The 16,792-nt window shown below is 41.6% G+C and overlaps 1 protein-coding gene and 1 long non-coding RNA gene across 20 annotated transcripts in view; one reads left to right on the forward strand and one right to left on the reverse strand.

Moving 5' to 3' along the window:
• Positions 1-16,792, forward strand: part of MECOM (MDS1 and EVI1 complex locus) — a 457,532-nt gene that overhangs the window by 20,386 nt on the left and 420,354 nt on the right. The window contains exons 1-2 of one of the 19 annotated variants that reach the window (XM_083441922.1): positions 564-896; positions 1,693-1,872. The exons of 17 other annotated variants lie outside the window; for them this stretch is intronic. The gene's annotated coding sequence lies outside the window, so the exon portion shown is untranslated. Of the gene's footprint in view, positions 1-563; positions 897-1,692; positions 1,873-16,792 lie in introns of those variants that run through there. One more of the 19 variants, XM_083441924.1, reaches the window with a different exon arrangement.
• LOC310678529 overlaps positions 1-16,792 on the reverse strand; it is a 52,908-nt gene that overhangs the window by 10,098 nt on the left and 26,018 nt on the right. The gene's annotated exons all lie outside the window — the stretch shown is intronic.

The raw sequence follows: 16,792 nt of genomic DNA on the forward strand, positions 1-16,792 counted from the left end.
ATAGAGCCATGTGTGAATTTGAACCTGGGTTTCCCCAGTCCTGGCCTGACACGTTTAAACCACACTGGTTAGGGTGCCACCACAGGGAAGGTCCCGGCTTTTCCTCAGATGGTGGAGGGGATTGGCAGAAAGGCCTTCGATATACACGTGCTGACAAGAAGACGGCTCCTTCTCTCAGGCTACTCTGGATAAAAGCTGGGCTTCTGGGAGAGAAGCTGCTTCTCAGCATTTAAAATGAACGCATTGGGCTGAGGTAATCTTGGTAATAATAATAATAATAATAATAATAATAATAATAATAATAATAATTTATTTATACCCCGCCCATCTGGCTGGGCCTCCCCAGCCACTCTGGGCGGCTTCCAAAAAAATATTAAAATACTATAATACATCAAAGGTTGACTTTGCTTCAAGGCTGGAGGAGGAGGGAGTGAGGCCTGAAGAGAGGGAAGCGCTTTCAGCTGTGTGGAAAAAGTAGGCCCTTCAAAGTACTAAGAAGCTTCTAGATGCTGGAGTGGGAAGAAGCCCTTTAAGCTGTGTGGAAAAAGTAGGCCCTTCAAGGTACTAAGAAGCTTCTAGATGCTGGAGTAGGAAGTCCTTTAAGCTGTGTGGAAAAAGTAGGCCCTTCAAAGTACTAAGAAGCTTCTAGATGCCTGGAGTGGGAAGAAGCCCTTTAAGCTGTGTGGAAAAAGTAGGCCCTTCAGAGTACTAAGAAGCTTCTAGATGCCTTCTGGCTGGTTCAGGGGATTCATCCCAGTGGCTATGCTTTTTTACTCCAAAGCTGGCCCATTTTTTGTGCCTCTTGTTTTTCTTTCACACACACTGTCTCTTCACGACACCTGGGACACCTCAGCTTTTGCACTACAGATTGTAGATGATCGATTCAAAGCTCCATGGTATGTACACGATGAGATGGCTTTCCTAATTTTAATTTGATTTATAATTCCCAGATATGTTGATAATTGGAATATCTGTCTGTACTTTTTAATGAGTATTTTGGGTTCTGTTTTATGTTCTTAATTTCCCCTCTTTTTATTTATTTATTTCTTAATAAGTCTACAGAATTGGGGTCTGTTTATTTGGGTAAAGCCTTGGTACTGACTCCATTTCCTAACCTCTTGGTTGCTTACTATTGTGTAAGTGGTAAACCTGAGGCTCAGGGAGCAGAGAAACCCGTTTCTAGCTCTTTTTTTCTTTTAAATCTTAGGGGCGTCCTTGCAGGGTTGGTGTTAGATCCTGAATAGTAGTCCTGGCTGTAACACCACAGTCTGGGCCCAGGATTTTGAGGAGCCAGTCCTTGACACAACCTTCTTTTTCTACATCCCTCTGCTGGGTTTCCTATCTCAATATGTTACAATATGAAAAGCATGGTTCTTTTTCTTATGAGTGGACCTAATAAACAATATTTGTTTTGCTTAAAAACTTTAAATAATTTCTCTTCAGTTAAATTAATTTACAACCACTAAGGCTAAGGGAAACTGCTTCAGGACTACCAGTTTTCTATCTCTCAGAAACCAAAATTAGTCATATTATTATTACTATTTCTGAATTTATATGGCACTTAGTGCCCAGATGGCTTCTAAGGAGTTTTCAAAACATGGAAACCAATTACACATTGTACAACATTATGCCAATGTAACATGGGAAAGGAAGCTGAGGGCAGCTGCCTCATTTTTATTTATTTTTAATTAGAAATTGGGAGACCAGCATGCAGAAAGAAATAATCTTTCTCCCTTGTACCAGGATGGGGAGTACCCATGGCTGCTTTTTGTCAGCAAAGAGAAGTGATCAGCCAAAGCATGGTTTTGAACCAACTGCCTAAAAAGACATCTAGTTTGAACTCAAATCCAAAGATAAGAAATACTTCTTGAGGTAAAGAAAAGCTGATGACTGCATTATTCATTGTAATCCATTTTTGTTGTACATCAAACTCATAGTCCCTGTGCCAACTTATTACTAAACTGGTGAAGACAGATCATGGCTGTTGCAAACAACAGAAATCTTAATTTTATAATTAACCAGTAGCCTCTTGTCTGGCGTTGCTCAGGAATTCTACAAAATAAAAAATCAGTATACTGCTTTGAAATAAGCGGTTAAAATTATTGCAGTTTTAAAGGGTTCTGTCCACCACCTTGATCCAACATGGTGTCCAGTTGCATCGAAACATAAACAAAAACTTGCTCCTTGATCTCAGGAACAAAATTTGGTTATAGCATTTTAAAAAGTGACCAAATGCCTTGGAAAAATTCTATCTGAGATCCTTAAGTGGAGATGTCAAGGACAGGACCTATGTTTGATGCACGTATGCCAGAATCTAGGTTGATCTCCTTCTTGAGTTGGAAAAGTTGAAGGAAAAACAGCATATGGAAATAAGCTGGTTTGTTTGCTTGTTTAAATATGATTTTGGGATTCTGCCTTTGAATTACTGCGTCTTGAGACTTAGGCGGAACACAGATTTTGTTGCTCCCACCAATGCCTTTGTCAACTCACTGTTCACCACTTCTCCTACATCTCTGTCACAGGACTGAGTGACAGATCTCTTACTCTCATTTTCTCTTCCTGACCCTAAGGATGCTCTCTGATTCTTTCCACTTCACTGCCAAAGGTTGATAGCATTATTCATTTCTCTTGGGGGGGGGGGGATGTCGTATAGATTGACACAGGTCAGTGGTGATGGTTGGTGCATTCGCTTACAATGTCAGTCAGTGGTGGAGACTTTAATTATAACCCAGCATTTGGGGTGTCCCCAAAAGTAAGACTGTCACTGAACTTTTAAAGCTTAGCACTGGGGTTCCTAAACTGGTCCATGGAGTATCAGTGGTCTGCAAGCTTCATTCAGGTGGTCTATGGCATGTCTGTTGATTTGTGGTTGAAAATGGTAGCAGCACATCAATTGCATTAAATATTCATATATATTTTAAATTGCCTTTTAATTGCTTCTTTAATTTCTTATACTGTATTTTATTGTATTTCAATTTGAATTCTATGGAATACAGTAAAACACATTATATAAGAAATAAAATAAATGGTAAAAATACAATTAAAATCATACAGCGTATTGCTCAGCACATTAATTGCTACAACTGGCAAGAAAAGCATTAAGTGTTCTGTCAAGATTCTCAGCAGTTTCCAAGTGGTCGCTAGGAAGAAATGTTTGGGAACCACTGGCTTAGTAGAATCGTAGAGTTCAGGTGATTTGCGTGTACTGAACTGGTACCTAATATTGGAGCTTACCTGGTAAGTTTTCCTAAAGGCATTTGCTGTGTTTGTTCTTGTTGTCCTGCCTATTTGGCTGACATGATACTTTTCTGTCTGGAGGACTGAATTTTACAATTTTGTCAGATTGTGTACTGTATTTTGGAATTCTGAACCTATTTTGTGAGAGAGGCATTGGGTACTACAGTATATACAAATCTATGATCTCTAAATATGCTAGATAGGTTTTGAAGCTAATATTTCAAAAATTCTGTGAAAACATTCTACCCCAAAGGCATCGGAAGAAGCTTTTAAATTTAACAAGCTAATGTTCAAAAAGTGAATCTCTGCTTCAAACAGGAATACGGAAGTTGTTTTCCTTCATACTTGTCAGTTCTAGCCAGCATGGCCAATGGCCAGGGATGATGGAAAATGTACTGTAGGTCAACATCATCTTGGGGATTACAGATCCCCCAGTCGTTGGCTTAAAAAAAAAAAAAAAAAAGCAAAACACAAAACATTCCCTCTGTCAAATGTTCTAGCCCAGAGAGTTTTAGAGAATTCATACTGTGCTTTTCCTCTTCTGAAAAATGGGGCATACTTCATTTTCTCTTTATCACATTCTCTGTTGCATTTTTTAATGTGAAATATTTTGAGCATTAGCCATCAGTAGCAGAGTACTGTATAAACAGGGATATTATTTTGGCTATGGTGTCCTGATGTGATCTCTGCTTTTTCCCATCCTCCCTCTGACATATTTGCCTGCAGCAAGGAACTCAACATATTTCTCTGCAGGGAAGAGCTCAACTTGTGATGTCAACCTGCTAAACACGCAGTGCATGTATGTTAAAAACATGCCATTTGACCTCCGTCCTGCCAATGGCTTGTCATTTGAAATTTCAATTGCAAATTGTGTGTTTGTTTAATGCTTTTTCTTATAAACACAAATTAATTTATGAGGTCTTTCCCCGTTTGCTAATGACACTTGTTCAAGAGTGGCTTACATTACCAATCATTAGGAGGAGGCCATTAGTTTCCTCTCTTTTAATATTACATAAGAAGATAAATCCTTGCCCAGTTCAGCAGCTGAAGGCAGACTCTGATTTAGATTTGTGGAGGCCCTTGTTACCTTGCCAGTTTGGGCCCTCAATTACTGTGCCCCATCTACATGCTGGAACAGAGTGTGAGTGAGACTAAAATACACACATAAATTCAAATTTTGAATTCTTACAGTTTAGTACGGCAGCTAAACTTTTTGTTTCGTTTCGAAAACTGCAAAAAATAAAATCATTTACTAAAATGGCTCTCCCCCCCGGTACAATAAAATTCTTTTGTTCCCTGACTACGTTTACATCTTGCCTTTTCTGCATGGAGGTCAAGGTGGTTGCAAGAGCTTCCACCCTCTTCATGTCTTCAGGACCCCAGGAGTTCTCTTGTCTTCAGAAAACACCTGGTGAGCTCTTCACTGCGATTCAGAGCCCTTCTGAGGTCCGTTCTGAAAATATCAGATTCCTCCCTTCTCTAGTTCAAGTTTAACTCAGGTACCAAGTACCAACATAAACACAAAGGAAGTTTCCCCATCACCAGTTACAGGACACAGTTATATGGAGAAGCAGCCAGAAAGAAGCACATCATAATGAGACCATTATGTAGGAACATTGAACTAGATAGTATGGGACAGTCCTGTATGATGTAGAGTTCTGTTCTTAGCTACTATGCTGTGCAAGCTTTATGGGCATGTTTAAATTTAATTTTTTAATTTAAATGTTAAAAGTGTTCTTGAACATTTTTCAGATGATAAAAGTAGAGTAAAATCAATATAGGAACCAAATACATCATGCAGAAAAGATGATACTATATATTAAATGTGTGGGTCCCTTTTTGGACTCAAATCATATTTTTTTATTGGGTATTGGACAAAATTAACACATTCACAATGCAACCCTATTCCTGCCTTCTCAGAAGCAAGTCCCATTGAGTTCAGTCCTACTTGCCTTCACTGACCTAGGAGTAAACCCTATTGATCTCCAATAGGACTTAATTCTGAGCAGATATTTAGAGGATTGCAGTGCTATTGACAAGTGATGGAAACTGAATATGTCCAACCCACCCAAAGCTTGGAAACTATCCTTAATGCAGGCTCTTCCTTGTACAAACTGGCTTGTGTTTTATATCCATAGACTCGATGGGCTTTTTAAGCTGCCAGTGAATTGCTTTGCAAAAATACATTAGCATGGTTTAAAAGGTTGTGGTTTTTTCTGTTCCCTCCCCTCCCTGACTGTCGTAACTCTTGGCAAGATAAACGTAAAAGGGTTAATTGATCAGACCTTTTAAAAGGTGGCATAAGCACTCGCTAGCATCAGCAATTTTAAGAATGCATTTCACCACAAACAACAACTGGACCTAGATAAGCTTCTTCTATGCAATGGCTAAAGTTATTGGGCATAGTCGTAAGTACAGGAAGCTGCTTTATACTGAGTCAGATCACTAGGTCCATGTAGCTCAGTATTGTTCACACTGACTGGCAGTGGGTCTCAAAGACAGGGAGTCCTTGTCAGCCCTACCTTGATATTCCAGGGATTGAATCTGGAATCACCAGCATGCAAAGCAAATGTTCTGCCACTGAGTTTTAGCCCTTTCTGGAGAAAGTCAGACATGCTGCCTAATCCCACTGGGACTGAACCATATTGCTGATATCCTAGGCATGTCCCATTATTTTAAGTGGGACTGGATCATCTCTAATTCCCTTGGGATTTTGCCCAACGAGATTCGTTCAGGAGTGACAAAAGAAAGTTCTTTGTCACAGAATGCTTAATTTATAGAATTTTTCTGCCATAACTTGTGGTGATGGCTACTTGTTTAAATGGGGATTAGACAAGCTCAGGAAGGATCAGACCACCTTGGCTATTGGTCAAGATGGCTATATGGGATCAGAACATCTGGGATCAGAGGCAGAATGCCTTTGAATGCCTCTGACTATAGATCAAAAGAGATCCACAGTCTGCTTCTGGACTTCACAAAAGCATTCAGATGGCTATTATAGGAAGCAGGGTGCTGGACTTGGTAGGCATGGAAGCTCAGGATACTGCCTTAGGACTGTCTACACTAACTGGCAGCAACTCTCCACAGTTTTGAACAGCAGTCTCTCACAGCCCTAGCAGGAGATGCTGGGAACTGAATTTTGGACATTCTGCATGCAGAGCAGATGCTTTGCTACTGAGCTATAATCCTGCCCCCTAACCGAAACCCACAGACCTTCTGACCAGTCTCTTCTTACATTCCTGTGGACAAGTTACTGATTTGACAAGTTGTACTGAAATGGGGGCTTGACAGATTGATTGCTCAAATCAAATAATCAATCACATAGTAAAGTATAGATTTTAAATAGGATCCTATTTAGCCAATTAACTGCCAGTTCTTTTCTTGATTGACTAGTTAAGCACAATATAAATCTTACGTGATTGTGGTAACAAACGGACAGGTTTGAAAGAACCTGCAAGTCATTCTACATGCCCAGTGGGGCTTTGGGCTTGTATTTGCCAAACAGCAACCCTACTTACCGTATGGCAAAATGGGTTGGAAACTGGGGAGACTCTCAAAAGCAGTTTGTGATACAACATTGGGGTGTGTGTCTGCATACCAAAGATCAAGGGAGGGGAGAGTTAAAAACTTCTCTGCTGGAATGCTTAAGCTTTTTGGATCCCAAGTTAATGAACCTAAACCTGTGGTGTATGGCAGGTACATGGCTTAGTGTAAATGCGAAAGGAAACACTTTATGTATGGAACACATTACAGTACTCATACACTGTGTGAAGACACACAGAAAGTAAAGGGAGCTGTGTTGGCCCCTTAAAAAAAGGATCCTCAAATTCTGAGTTAGGGTAAATCCATTATTAGAGCAACCAAAGTGCCACAAAATAATGCACAAACTTTCTAGTTCTCCAGAACTCTTAATCCGGCATTTTATCTGCTCTCACCATTAAATACTTGTACTGTATGAGCATAAAAATATTACATTGTTTCCAGAAGAAGTCTGAGTTTGGGCATCGAGGAACCTCAAATGAGGTTCCAGAGGTGATTGATCAAATAGGTCATGATGGTGGTATAGAAGATAAGAAGGCCTCTTAAGCATATTGGATTTGTCAGAAGATGGCTCTTGAATTATGCAAAACCTGCCTTTGCACATAAACCACCTATCATCATGATGGGCATATTGAAATAATGATGACCTGACCTAAACCCATGGTTACAGCTACACTGTATGTTTAAAGTACTTATACCACTGTAACAGTCATGGCTTCCCCCAAAGAATTCTGGGAACTGTAGTTTGTCATAGAGCTACAATTCTTAGTACCTTTAACAAACTGCAGTCCCCAGTATTCTTGGGGGGAAACCATGACTGTTAAAATGGCATAAGATTGATTTAAATGTATGATATGGATGTGATATTAAGCTGCACAGATCATTATTTAAATCAATATTTTTCCTCCTTCAAGATGGTTCTGTTTCCATTTCAAAAGCTGAGTTACATTTTGCCTTTTTTTTGAGGTGGGGGGAACAGGTTACAAACTGCTTTTAGAAAGAAACGAAGATGGCATGTCCAGGACTTGAGCTTTATTCAGGAAAAGCCATGTACTTGTCAGAGTGTTACCTTGGTGAATCTCAAGTTGTTTTTTTACTTTCCCTAATTAAGCTCCCTTTAGAGATGGGCCCTCCAAGATGGGGAATACTGAGAGTGCTTGGCCTTCTTGTGTCTGGAATTGAATTCCTAAATTCCTCTCCTTGTCCCTACATCAAAGAGAAGTATATTGAGCTGTCTGAGGCACCAATTATGTTAACTGGGAGCTATTCAGAACCTTCCATTGTGATTTATTGCCAAGGAAAGAAGTTTTCAGACCCAAACGAGACAGGGAAGGCTGGCTTTTTGCCCAGTTATCAAAACTGATTGAGAGAAGGTATTAAAACAATGGGCAGATTAACATAGTCGATTAGCGTCCCAACATCTTTATCATTGTGACCTGGGCGCCTGTCAGCTCCAGAGTGAGGTGACCAACATGACTTAGATGTGTTGTCCATTAAAGGTCATCAGTGAAAATGGGATCAGATGGATCAGTCAAGGCTAAAGTTCACATTGTTGTGTACTGGCAATCATTAAGTGGTTTCAGTCAATAAGAGTCATTGGACTTAGAAGCATCTGCTATATAGAGAAATGGGGTTCATAAGAGGAATGGAAATGGCTTGGGAGAGAATGTGAATGGTAGGCATTGGTAGTTAGCAGCCCCTGGGCCAAGCTATGCTCTTAATGCAGTGATGGAGAACCTGTTGTCTTCCAGATGTTGTTGGGGTACCTAACCTACCTCACGGGGATATTGCAAGGCTAAAGTGGAGACCATCCATGCCAGCCTGAGCTGTTTGGAGGAAGGGTGAAACTCCTCTTCTGCATATCGGTAGTCATTCTACATAGTCATTAAAGATGCAGGAGCTCTTTATATCTGGGTGCCCCAGCAGCATACCTCTCTTTTCTCGTATCAAGAAACATAAGAAGGGCCTTTACTTTCGCCAGAAGCTCGGCCTTGCCCTCGCTGGTTTTGGAAGGAGCATTTGGAAAAGTCCCGTATGCTCAGAGACTTTGTGCCTGTCCATTAGGGGAAATAGGAGGCCCCAAACATTTATTTTTTAGATGTTCTTTTTATGAGGAGGTACGCAGAGATACCATTGACCCCCAGCTGATGAGGCTTGCTGACCTTCTGGATAATTCTAAACTCAATTTTCTCCTCTTAGGCAAAGACCATAAGATGACCTGGATGGTCGCCAGATTCTGTGTGCAGATTGGCAGGCACAGACCACCCCCCAAAACAAATTATTTCGCTAGGAAAACAGTTGAAGTCGGCCTGCAGGGTGTTAGGGCCAATTTGTATGGTAGCCCAAATTTTTAGGTCTTCATGTGTATATGGGCTTATCTTAGATTTTAATCTTTAAGCTGTTGTTGTACACTGCTTTACATGTATATTTTATTCTTGTGAAAGCTTTTCGAGCTGGTCTTTGACTGTAATAAATGATGATGATGATGATGATGATATCTGGGAGCCTTATAAGTAGAAAGCTGCCTTATTCTAGGTCAGATTTATTGTCCCTCTAGCCCAGTGTTGTGTTGTCTAATCTAGGCTTCCCCAACCCTAGTGCCTTCTAGAAGTTTTGAACTACAATTCCCACCAGTCCCAGCCAGTATGGCTAATGGTCAGGGATGATGGGAATGATAGTTCAACATCTCTGCAAGGCTGCAGATAGAGGAAGGCTGATTTTAATGGGAGATGCCAGGGATTGAACCTGGAACATTCTGGGTGCAAAGCAGGTGCTGCAGTCCTTCTATGCAGCTCATTGATTTTTCTGACTTGTGCCTCCCTCTCCTCCCAGGAGCATTTGGGGTGTGTGTGTGAAAGAGAGTGCGAGCACTAGAGAGAGAGAAGATTCAGGACTGAATGAAAAATATCCAAAGAGTAATTTTTTATGTTATAAACTGAAATGCAAACCCGATGGAGAACTATGGAAATGAGCAGCCTTGCCTGATCCATGCTCTCTCCATATTCCTATGCTAGCGATAATGAAAAGTGCCTTCAGGGATAGGTTGGGCTTATCATTCATCAGTGACACAGTCTTAAGTGGGTAATAACTATGGGCTCTCATATCTAGAATGTATATAAATTTTAGCTTCTCGGTATATTTGCTGCCGACTCTCTTTAATTTATACAATTCCTTCCGCTTTAAACCTGTCAATTGATAGCATTCAATCAATGAGGCTGGCTGATAATAAGGGTAGGAAGAGCTCTCTAGTGGTTGAACAGGTGCTGGAGAGAGTTGTGGTTGCAGCTGGAAGAGCAGCATTCAGTCACCATCTGCAGAACTGGGCTGCTTCAGAATACAGCAAACGTTCCTGAAAGGGAAAGCAGTTCCCGGTTGGTAGTTGCATCTGTCAGTTGCACCAGTTACTGGCCAGGACCATATCTATGTAGGTATATTGCTACAGACTCTGTTTCAGGCAGATCTATATGCAACAGTGGATGGTAGGTTGCATATAGGGTAGTTGCTTACACATCCCTCCACAGTCACCAAAAACAAGGTCAAAAGAGGGCACTGATTTGCATGAAATCTGCACGCATTAATTAATGTATTTCTATTTATTTTCATTATTTATTTTGAAGCATGTATAAACTGCTTGATATTTTAAAAATCTTAAGTGGTGTATGTACATTTCTTTCTTTAAAAAGAAAACCCAGTATCATTAAAAATATACAGCCCAATACTAATAAGCAGTATAAGAGAATATAAAATAGTTTTAAAAAGAAAAAAAAGAAAAGATTACACAGTTCTTTCTACCATCTCAGGATTCTCCCAGTCCATTCCCACTTCATTCTGTTGCATGTTTATCCCAGTGCTCCCCCCACCCAAGGTGATTGGTGCTGAAATTGCTGACCATTTGATTGAGGCTATATGTAAATTTCCTGATGTAAGGTTGAGAACAGCACTTGAAAGTGCAGGGGTGCATGGGAGGGTGCAGAATAGGGGGAGTGCAACCCTGGTAAGTCTTGCTTGATCTTACAGTGGCTTTTGATGCCATGAACCATGGTATCCTCCTGAACCATCTCCATGAGCTGAGAGCTGGAGGCACTGTGGGTCTGTTTCTGCCTAACTATGGGGCCAGTCTTGGATAGTAGCACGGGGTGATTGTTTTTTGGCTCCCTGACAGTTATGCCGTGGGGTCCAGTGCTGTTTAACAACTATATAAGTAATTGAGAATGGGCATTAAGGAGATGGAGCACGGTATCATCAGTTTACTGTTGATACTCAGCTCTGTTTCTCTCTTACATCTTAATTAGGTGTGGCCCTACAAGACCTGGACTAATGCCAAGACACAGTGGTGGGCTGAATGAGGGCCAATAAGATGAATCCGAATCCTGATAAGATGGAGACCCTGTGGACAAATGGTTCCCATTTACAGGAGTTGGAGAGTATGCATGTTCTTGATAGTGTTTACTACATCTGTGGTCCTTTTTGTCCTCGTTTGGTAATGCATTCCCTTTTTTGGTAAATGTGCAGCTGGCCAGCCTAGATCTTCAGTTGTGTTGTGTGGACTCAGCTCATATCTCTGCAAAGATCCTTGTACTGCAGACCTGTATGTGCAAGAGAAGAATTATCCTGAATAATAGACAAGGGAGCAAAGGAAGTAAATTTATGTAATGCCCTAGACAAGCCTTTCTGTGTGGCAACTTTGTCCTGGTTAATTTATGAACTTGCTTCATTAATATCAATGGACATATTTCTTGCACAAACCAGTACAGGCTCTGTGGCATCAATATCTCCTGCACGTTTTTCTACTAAACTTTTATTGTTTCTTGTGCTCCTGGCTCATCTCTTTAAATACCCCCCCCCACACATTTCAATCACTTGAGAGCACCTTATTTGAGCAAAATAACTCCTCCAGAAAGGCCCTGGCTTGATCAATAAACAAGCATTGAGCAAAGATAAATAAACTTGAAACAGACATCATAATTAACCTGCTCCAGCAAGAACAAAATGAATTAGTGATGATTGAACGTTTGGCAAAGAAAAAAAAAGTTCCTTTGGCTCCAGCTCTGTGCAGTCTATTTCAATAGCTTGAGAATCTTTTGAAAACCCACTTGAAATGGCCAAGAGCTTGTGATGTTCAGTGATAGGAAGGAGAAAACAGGGCCTCCTTGCCAGACGAGAATGGGTGATGGCTTTTTGGAACTATGATGGAAATAAAGCTGTTGAAAGCTTTTAAAGATGCATACCAATGAAGCACAAAAGAAGGAAGGAAGATGACTGTCTTCAGCATCCCTGAACTTGCTTGAAAAAAAATTATGATGCCCTTCTAAGAATAAGTTTCCCAGTTTTTGGCTTCAGGAAACTGGCCTGCATCAGCTTGGAGGCGCAGCAAAAACAAACCAATTGTTTATTGGTATGTCTGCTGAACAGGTGCTGTTCCCATTTTCACAAGTACCGGCTATTGTTCTCTGGAAATGCACTGTCTTTATTTACTTTTTTGAAATGGGAAGGCCCAAAGTTGCAGAGTAAGAAAGGATAATTCTTTCAGACCCTTTCCTGGTGTTTCTGCAACAGGCAGGCAGCAAGATCCAAATAACTGTAAAACCAGTCCCACAGCCCCAATGGAGCTACCGATGGTTTTCTAGAAAAGCAGCTCTCCCCCTTACTCTAAGGGCGGAGAACCTCCGGTCCCAGGGAGTGAATGCAGCCCTCTGCAGCGGTGGAGCATATGCCTGTGCTGCCCAGGGTGGGCGCACTCATGAGGAGGGCAGGATGGGCACACTCCTGAGGGATGCGGGGGTGCCTTCCCGTGTGCCACAGTTCGGGGTAGGAGAGGGGCGGGGAAGCTGCTGCTCACTTTCCTTCTGCTCTCCACAGCCGGGTCAGACATTACCCAGCAACGGAGCTGCTGCGGCTGGGTGTGCCTCGCCATGGCTGAGGAGGGCTGCTCTCTGCCGCTGGGTCAGAAGAGCTGCTGTTGCTGAGCGCGAGGTGTGCTGCCCACTCACCTGCCATTTTGTCACCCCCCTCAGTCACAACACCCAGGGCGGACAGCACCCACCGAACGCCTCTGGCCCTTTGGGCCTTTCTATCTCCCCAAGCCACACCCCTCACTGGTCCTGCTTTGCATCCTGAGTGTTTTTGCCAGACTGGAATGCACCTTGAATTCCAATAATGCCCTTGCTTCTTTGGTTGGAGGATTAGGAGGGATGTGTGAATGTGTGTGTAGAAGCTTACTGTACATAAAGGTATATGAATCTGGCAACCTGTACATGAGCTGGAGATTCCAAGGGAAAAGCACACGGCACAACCCCCTTGCATGAACTGAAATAACTATTTGGTCAATGTAGCTCCATTAAGTGTGGACTTGTGGGGGGGGGGGCAAACATCAGCAGAGGGTGAGTGGCAGATGGTGGGTGTGAACAATGTTTGGCAGGTGCTACAAAGTCAAGTGTTGTACTGGCTAGGCTTCACCAAGAATACCCCAGAGGCATTCTGGGAAATGAAAATGGGGGGAGGTAGCTGGAGTTTTGGCAAATGCAGCAATTTGCTCATTTATTTTGCTACATTTATGTCTTGCCCTTCCTCCAGGGAGCTCAAGGTGGCATACATGGTTCTCCCCACTCAATTTAACCTCATAGCCACTGTTAGCCTGATAGCTAGTGACTGGGCCCAAGGTGACCCAGGGTAAGTAAACACCAGCAGGGCAACAACAGCAGTGGTGATAGCAGGAGGGACGGAGGTTGGAAACAGCAATGCTTCTGAATACCAGTTGCCAGAAGCTACAGGAGGAGAGAGTGTTCTAATGCTCAAATCCTGCTAGCAGGTTTCCCACAGGCATTATTGACTATTGTGAGAACAGGATGCTGGACTAGATGGGCCATTGGCCTGATCCATCAGTGCTCTTATGTTCTTATTTTGAGGAGGAACATGGTTACAGAAAGTTCAGTACCTCCTTCCTTCCTACCACTTCTTCGATCCAGTGTTAGAAACAGATATGAAAGCTAGGAGCTAAATGGCACCTTAAACCTAGGTTATGGGTACAACAACGGAATGTCTAGGTGCTCTTTTTATAACAAGAATACAAAGCTGAAAATGAATGAACTGCAGCTAAATTATTATGTTCATTTTTCACATGGTCTAGTCCTTCCCCTGCCCACCCCCTAATATTCTTAAGAGGGTCTCTTCTCCAGTCTTCAGAGAGTAGCTGGAAGTGGGGAGGGAGAAAAAGGTCCCCTTTCCTTCCACTGTGCAGTTTTAATCTGAAATCTTTGGTGCAATACTGTGCCCAGAGCTTAGAAATAAATTCCCTGTCGCAAAATGTGCCTAGAACAATGGGAGTTTTCAACACTGTTTTGATCCTGACTACCCTTCCAGAGTTGGGTTTTCCTGTTGAAAAGGGGTCTTTGGGGATAGCACTACGTGTGTTTGTGTATAATGTCTAGCCTGACCCTCAAATAGAGTGGGTATGTTTCTTGCTTTGCAGAGGGCAGTTCTCCCTTTGAAAGAGTTTTTCCAATTGAAGGGCTGCTGGGTCCAAGTCCAATTTAAGTCCAAATGAAAAATAAAGAACCAGGAGAAGCAGGTTATCTTGGAGATGCTCATTGGTATTTAGGACCTGGGCAGCAGACTGAGCATCCAAACAGGCCACTGGGTCACAGGTGGTGTGATGCATTGCATTTTTATTTACATTATAGTACTTAATTCTAAATGTGCATCTGTACCTATAAAGTAGCATATGCAAATATTATGCAAACCAGAATCCTATTTTGCACCCTTTTCCTTTTTTTGACAATGCGTATGTGGTCATCCTACACTTAAAATGACATCTATGGATAGCTCTCTCCTTTTTTCCATGTTGTGGATTCTTTGCTGGGCCTATACAATGGGAACCTCTATGCAAGGCACCCTCTGGAGGTCTATCCCTGAAAAACAAATATGCTCTTCCATGCTTTCCCATTAAAAAGTTATAGCTTTTTAGGTTTCATTTAGACACATGTAGCCTTGCATAAGCATCAAGTATCTTTATTATTTTTTCCAACTCAAAGCTCTCTTTTCGTTTAATGCACCAGCCAACGGCAACACCTCTCCAAATGATTGTGCTTTGACATATTTACAGTCATTGAGCCTGCAACTTTCCAGGCAATTGTTTCCAAACAGACAGTACAGAGGAATATAGTCAAATACAGCACAGCTGAACTACTGACTGACAGAAAATGCTTGTTGATTTCTGTGTTTGAACCTTTACTTCTTCTTTTTTAAATATTTTATTATCCCAGGGTTGGCAGTCTGTTCTATTTTCAAGGAGCTGGAAGGGAGCCACAAACAGGAATTATTGAACAATTGCTCTGTGAAACTTAAGATAACAGTTTGTTCCACCGTGGTGGAATTGCTTTGTGGTTGAAGGAAATTATCTTTTTAGCTCTTGATTAACATTATATGGGGAAAGTAAAATTCAGGTTTGATCTTATCTGTCTCAGCAACAAACCTTTCTGAATTTTGAAAATAAATAAAATCAAATAAAGACAAGTGAAAATGAGTTAAATAATGATATTTTTGTGCTAAATCTGAGCAAGTTAAATTCTTAGAAAATATTTGTACATATCTGTAAACCCGTGGGCGTTCATCTAATATCAAATTGATTAGCTACTCAGAAACTATTGTAATAATAAAAACAATACAGTTAAGAAGCTTTGGGTTAACTAAATGTTAAAAAAAATAGGCAAGCTTTTCTTTTATTACAAACTTCACAGAAAGGAGATCAGTGCAGAATTTAAATATATCAGTGCTCATGGCTTTTGCACATCTTATTCAGATAAATATCACTAGAAGCAGCTAGTGTGATGGGATGGAGCTGCCTTCCTGTTACCACTGTCTCTGCAGGCTACATGGGTAGGGCTGGGATGGGGCAAGGATGTAGCAAGGCATTGTTAAGGTTATGGCCATGGCTGCATGAATGTACTGGTATGACTGCTGGACTCAATCTGCTGGTGCATCTGTGCACCAGTACCACTCCAGCCTACCACATTGGCCACTGCTGATGATCACCATCATTTAATATGTACTGGGAATAACACAATAATGAAACTGACAAGATTCTCCTAATAGATTTACAGTTCATACATCTGGCATCTCTGTTAAATTTGCCTCTGACTGTACACAGGGCCAGTACTGGGCTTGTGACCCAATCAGGACTAGGTACAGCCACAATTTGTATGAATGGGTGCCGTCACAGTGGTAGGGTAGCCATTTATGCACTGGCAAATAGAAATAAAAATTTAAACAGAATGCATCGCCAAAAAGGACACAAACTTGCATAAATTCTGCATGCCCTAATTTATATGTATAAGATGAAAATTTAGAATTAATCACTATAATTTAAATATAAATGAAATGCTGACTGACTATAACCACTTCAGGTTTCCTGTCAAGGTGCTGTTGATGGGCCATCATCAAATGCATCAAAATGCAATACTGATATCCTTCCACTTATGCGTGATCAACTTGTGTGTGACCATGTATATGTGCAGTCCTGGAAAATAGTTAAGTAATTCAATTCAGACCTGGAAATGGCTGGAGAGTCCTTGTGGCTTGCAAGGAGACCCTCTCTGGAGCCTGAAGACAACGTCAATGAGGGTGGAGGAAGCTCCAAACAGACCAGAGATGCAGTGGGGGTTTGTTTATGCTGCTCCGCCTTCCCACCTAACAGCTGATGTGCAGGATAGTGCAGCTGCAGCCACTGCTCTCCTGCATGTCCCCCATCCTCCTCTTGGCCTCAGAGCTTCAATTCTAGTTTGGATATTTTTGGATACAGTATTTTTGGTATGGATTGAAGAAAGAGCAGAAGAGAGGGCATTTAGAGGGTGCTCTCCACTTTGCGTAATTACACCCATGCCTGTGGGGGCCCAGAATGTAACCCTTGTGTAAGTGGGGAGTCACCTGTATTTCATAAGAAACAGCAGGCTAAATAAGGGATAGATTGTGGCTAATGTTTTGTGCACACTGCTTCCTGAACCAGTAGTGGGAGTGTACT

The sequence above is a fragment of the Podarcis tiliguerta genome (assembly GCF_965153285.1).
Source record: "Podarcis tiliguerta genome assembly, chromosome: 5".
In the NCBI taxonomy this organism is placed as follows: Eukaryota; Metazoa; Chordata; class Lepidosauria; order Squamata; family Lacertidae; genus Podarcis; species Podarcis tiliguerta.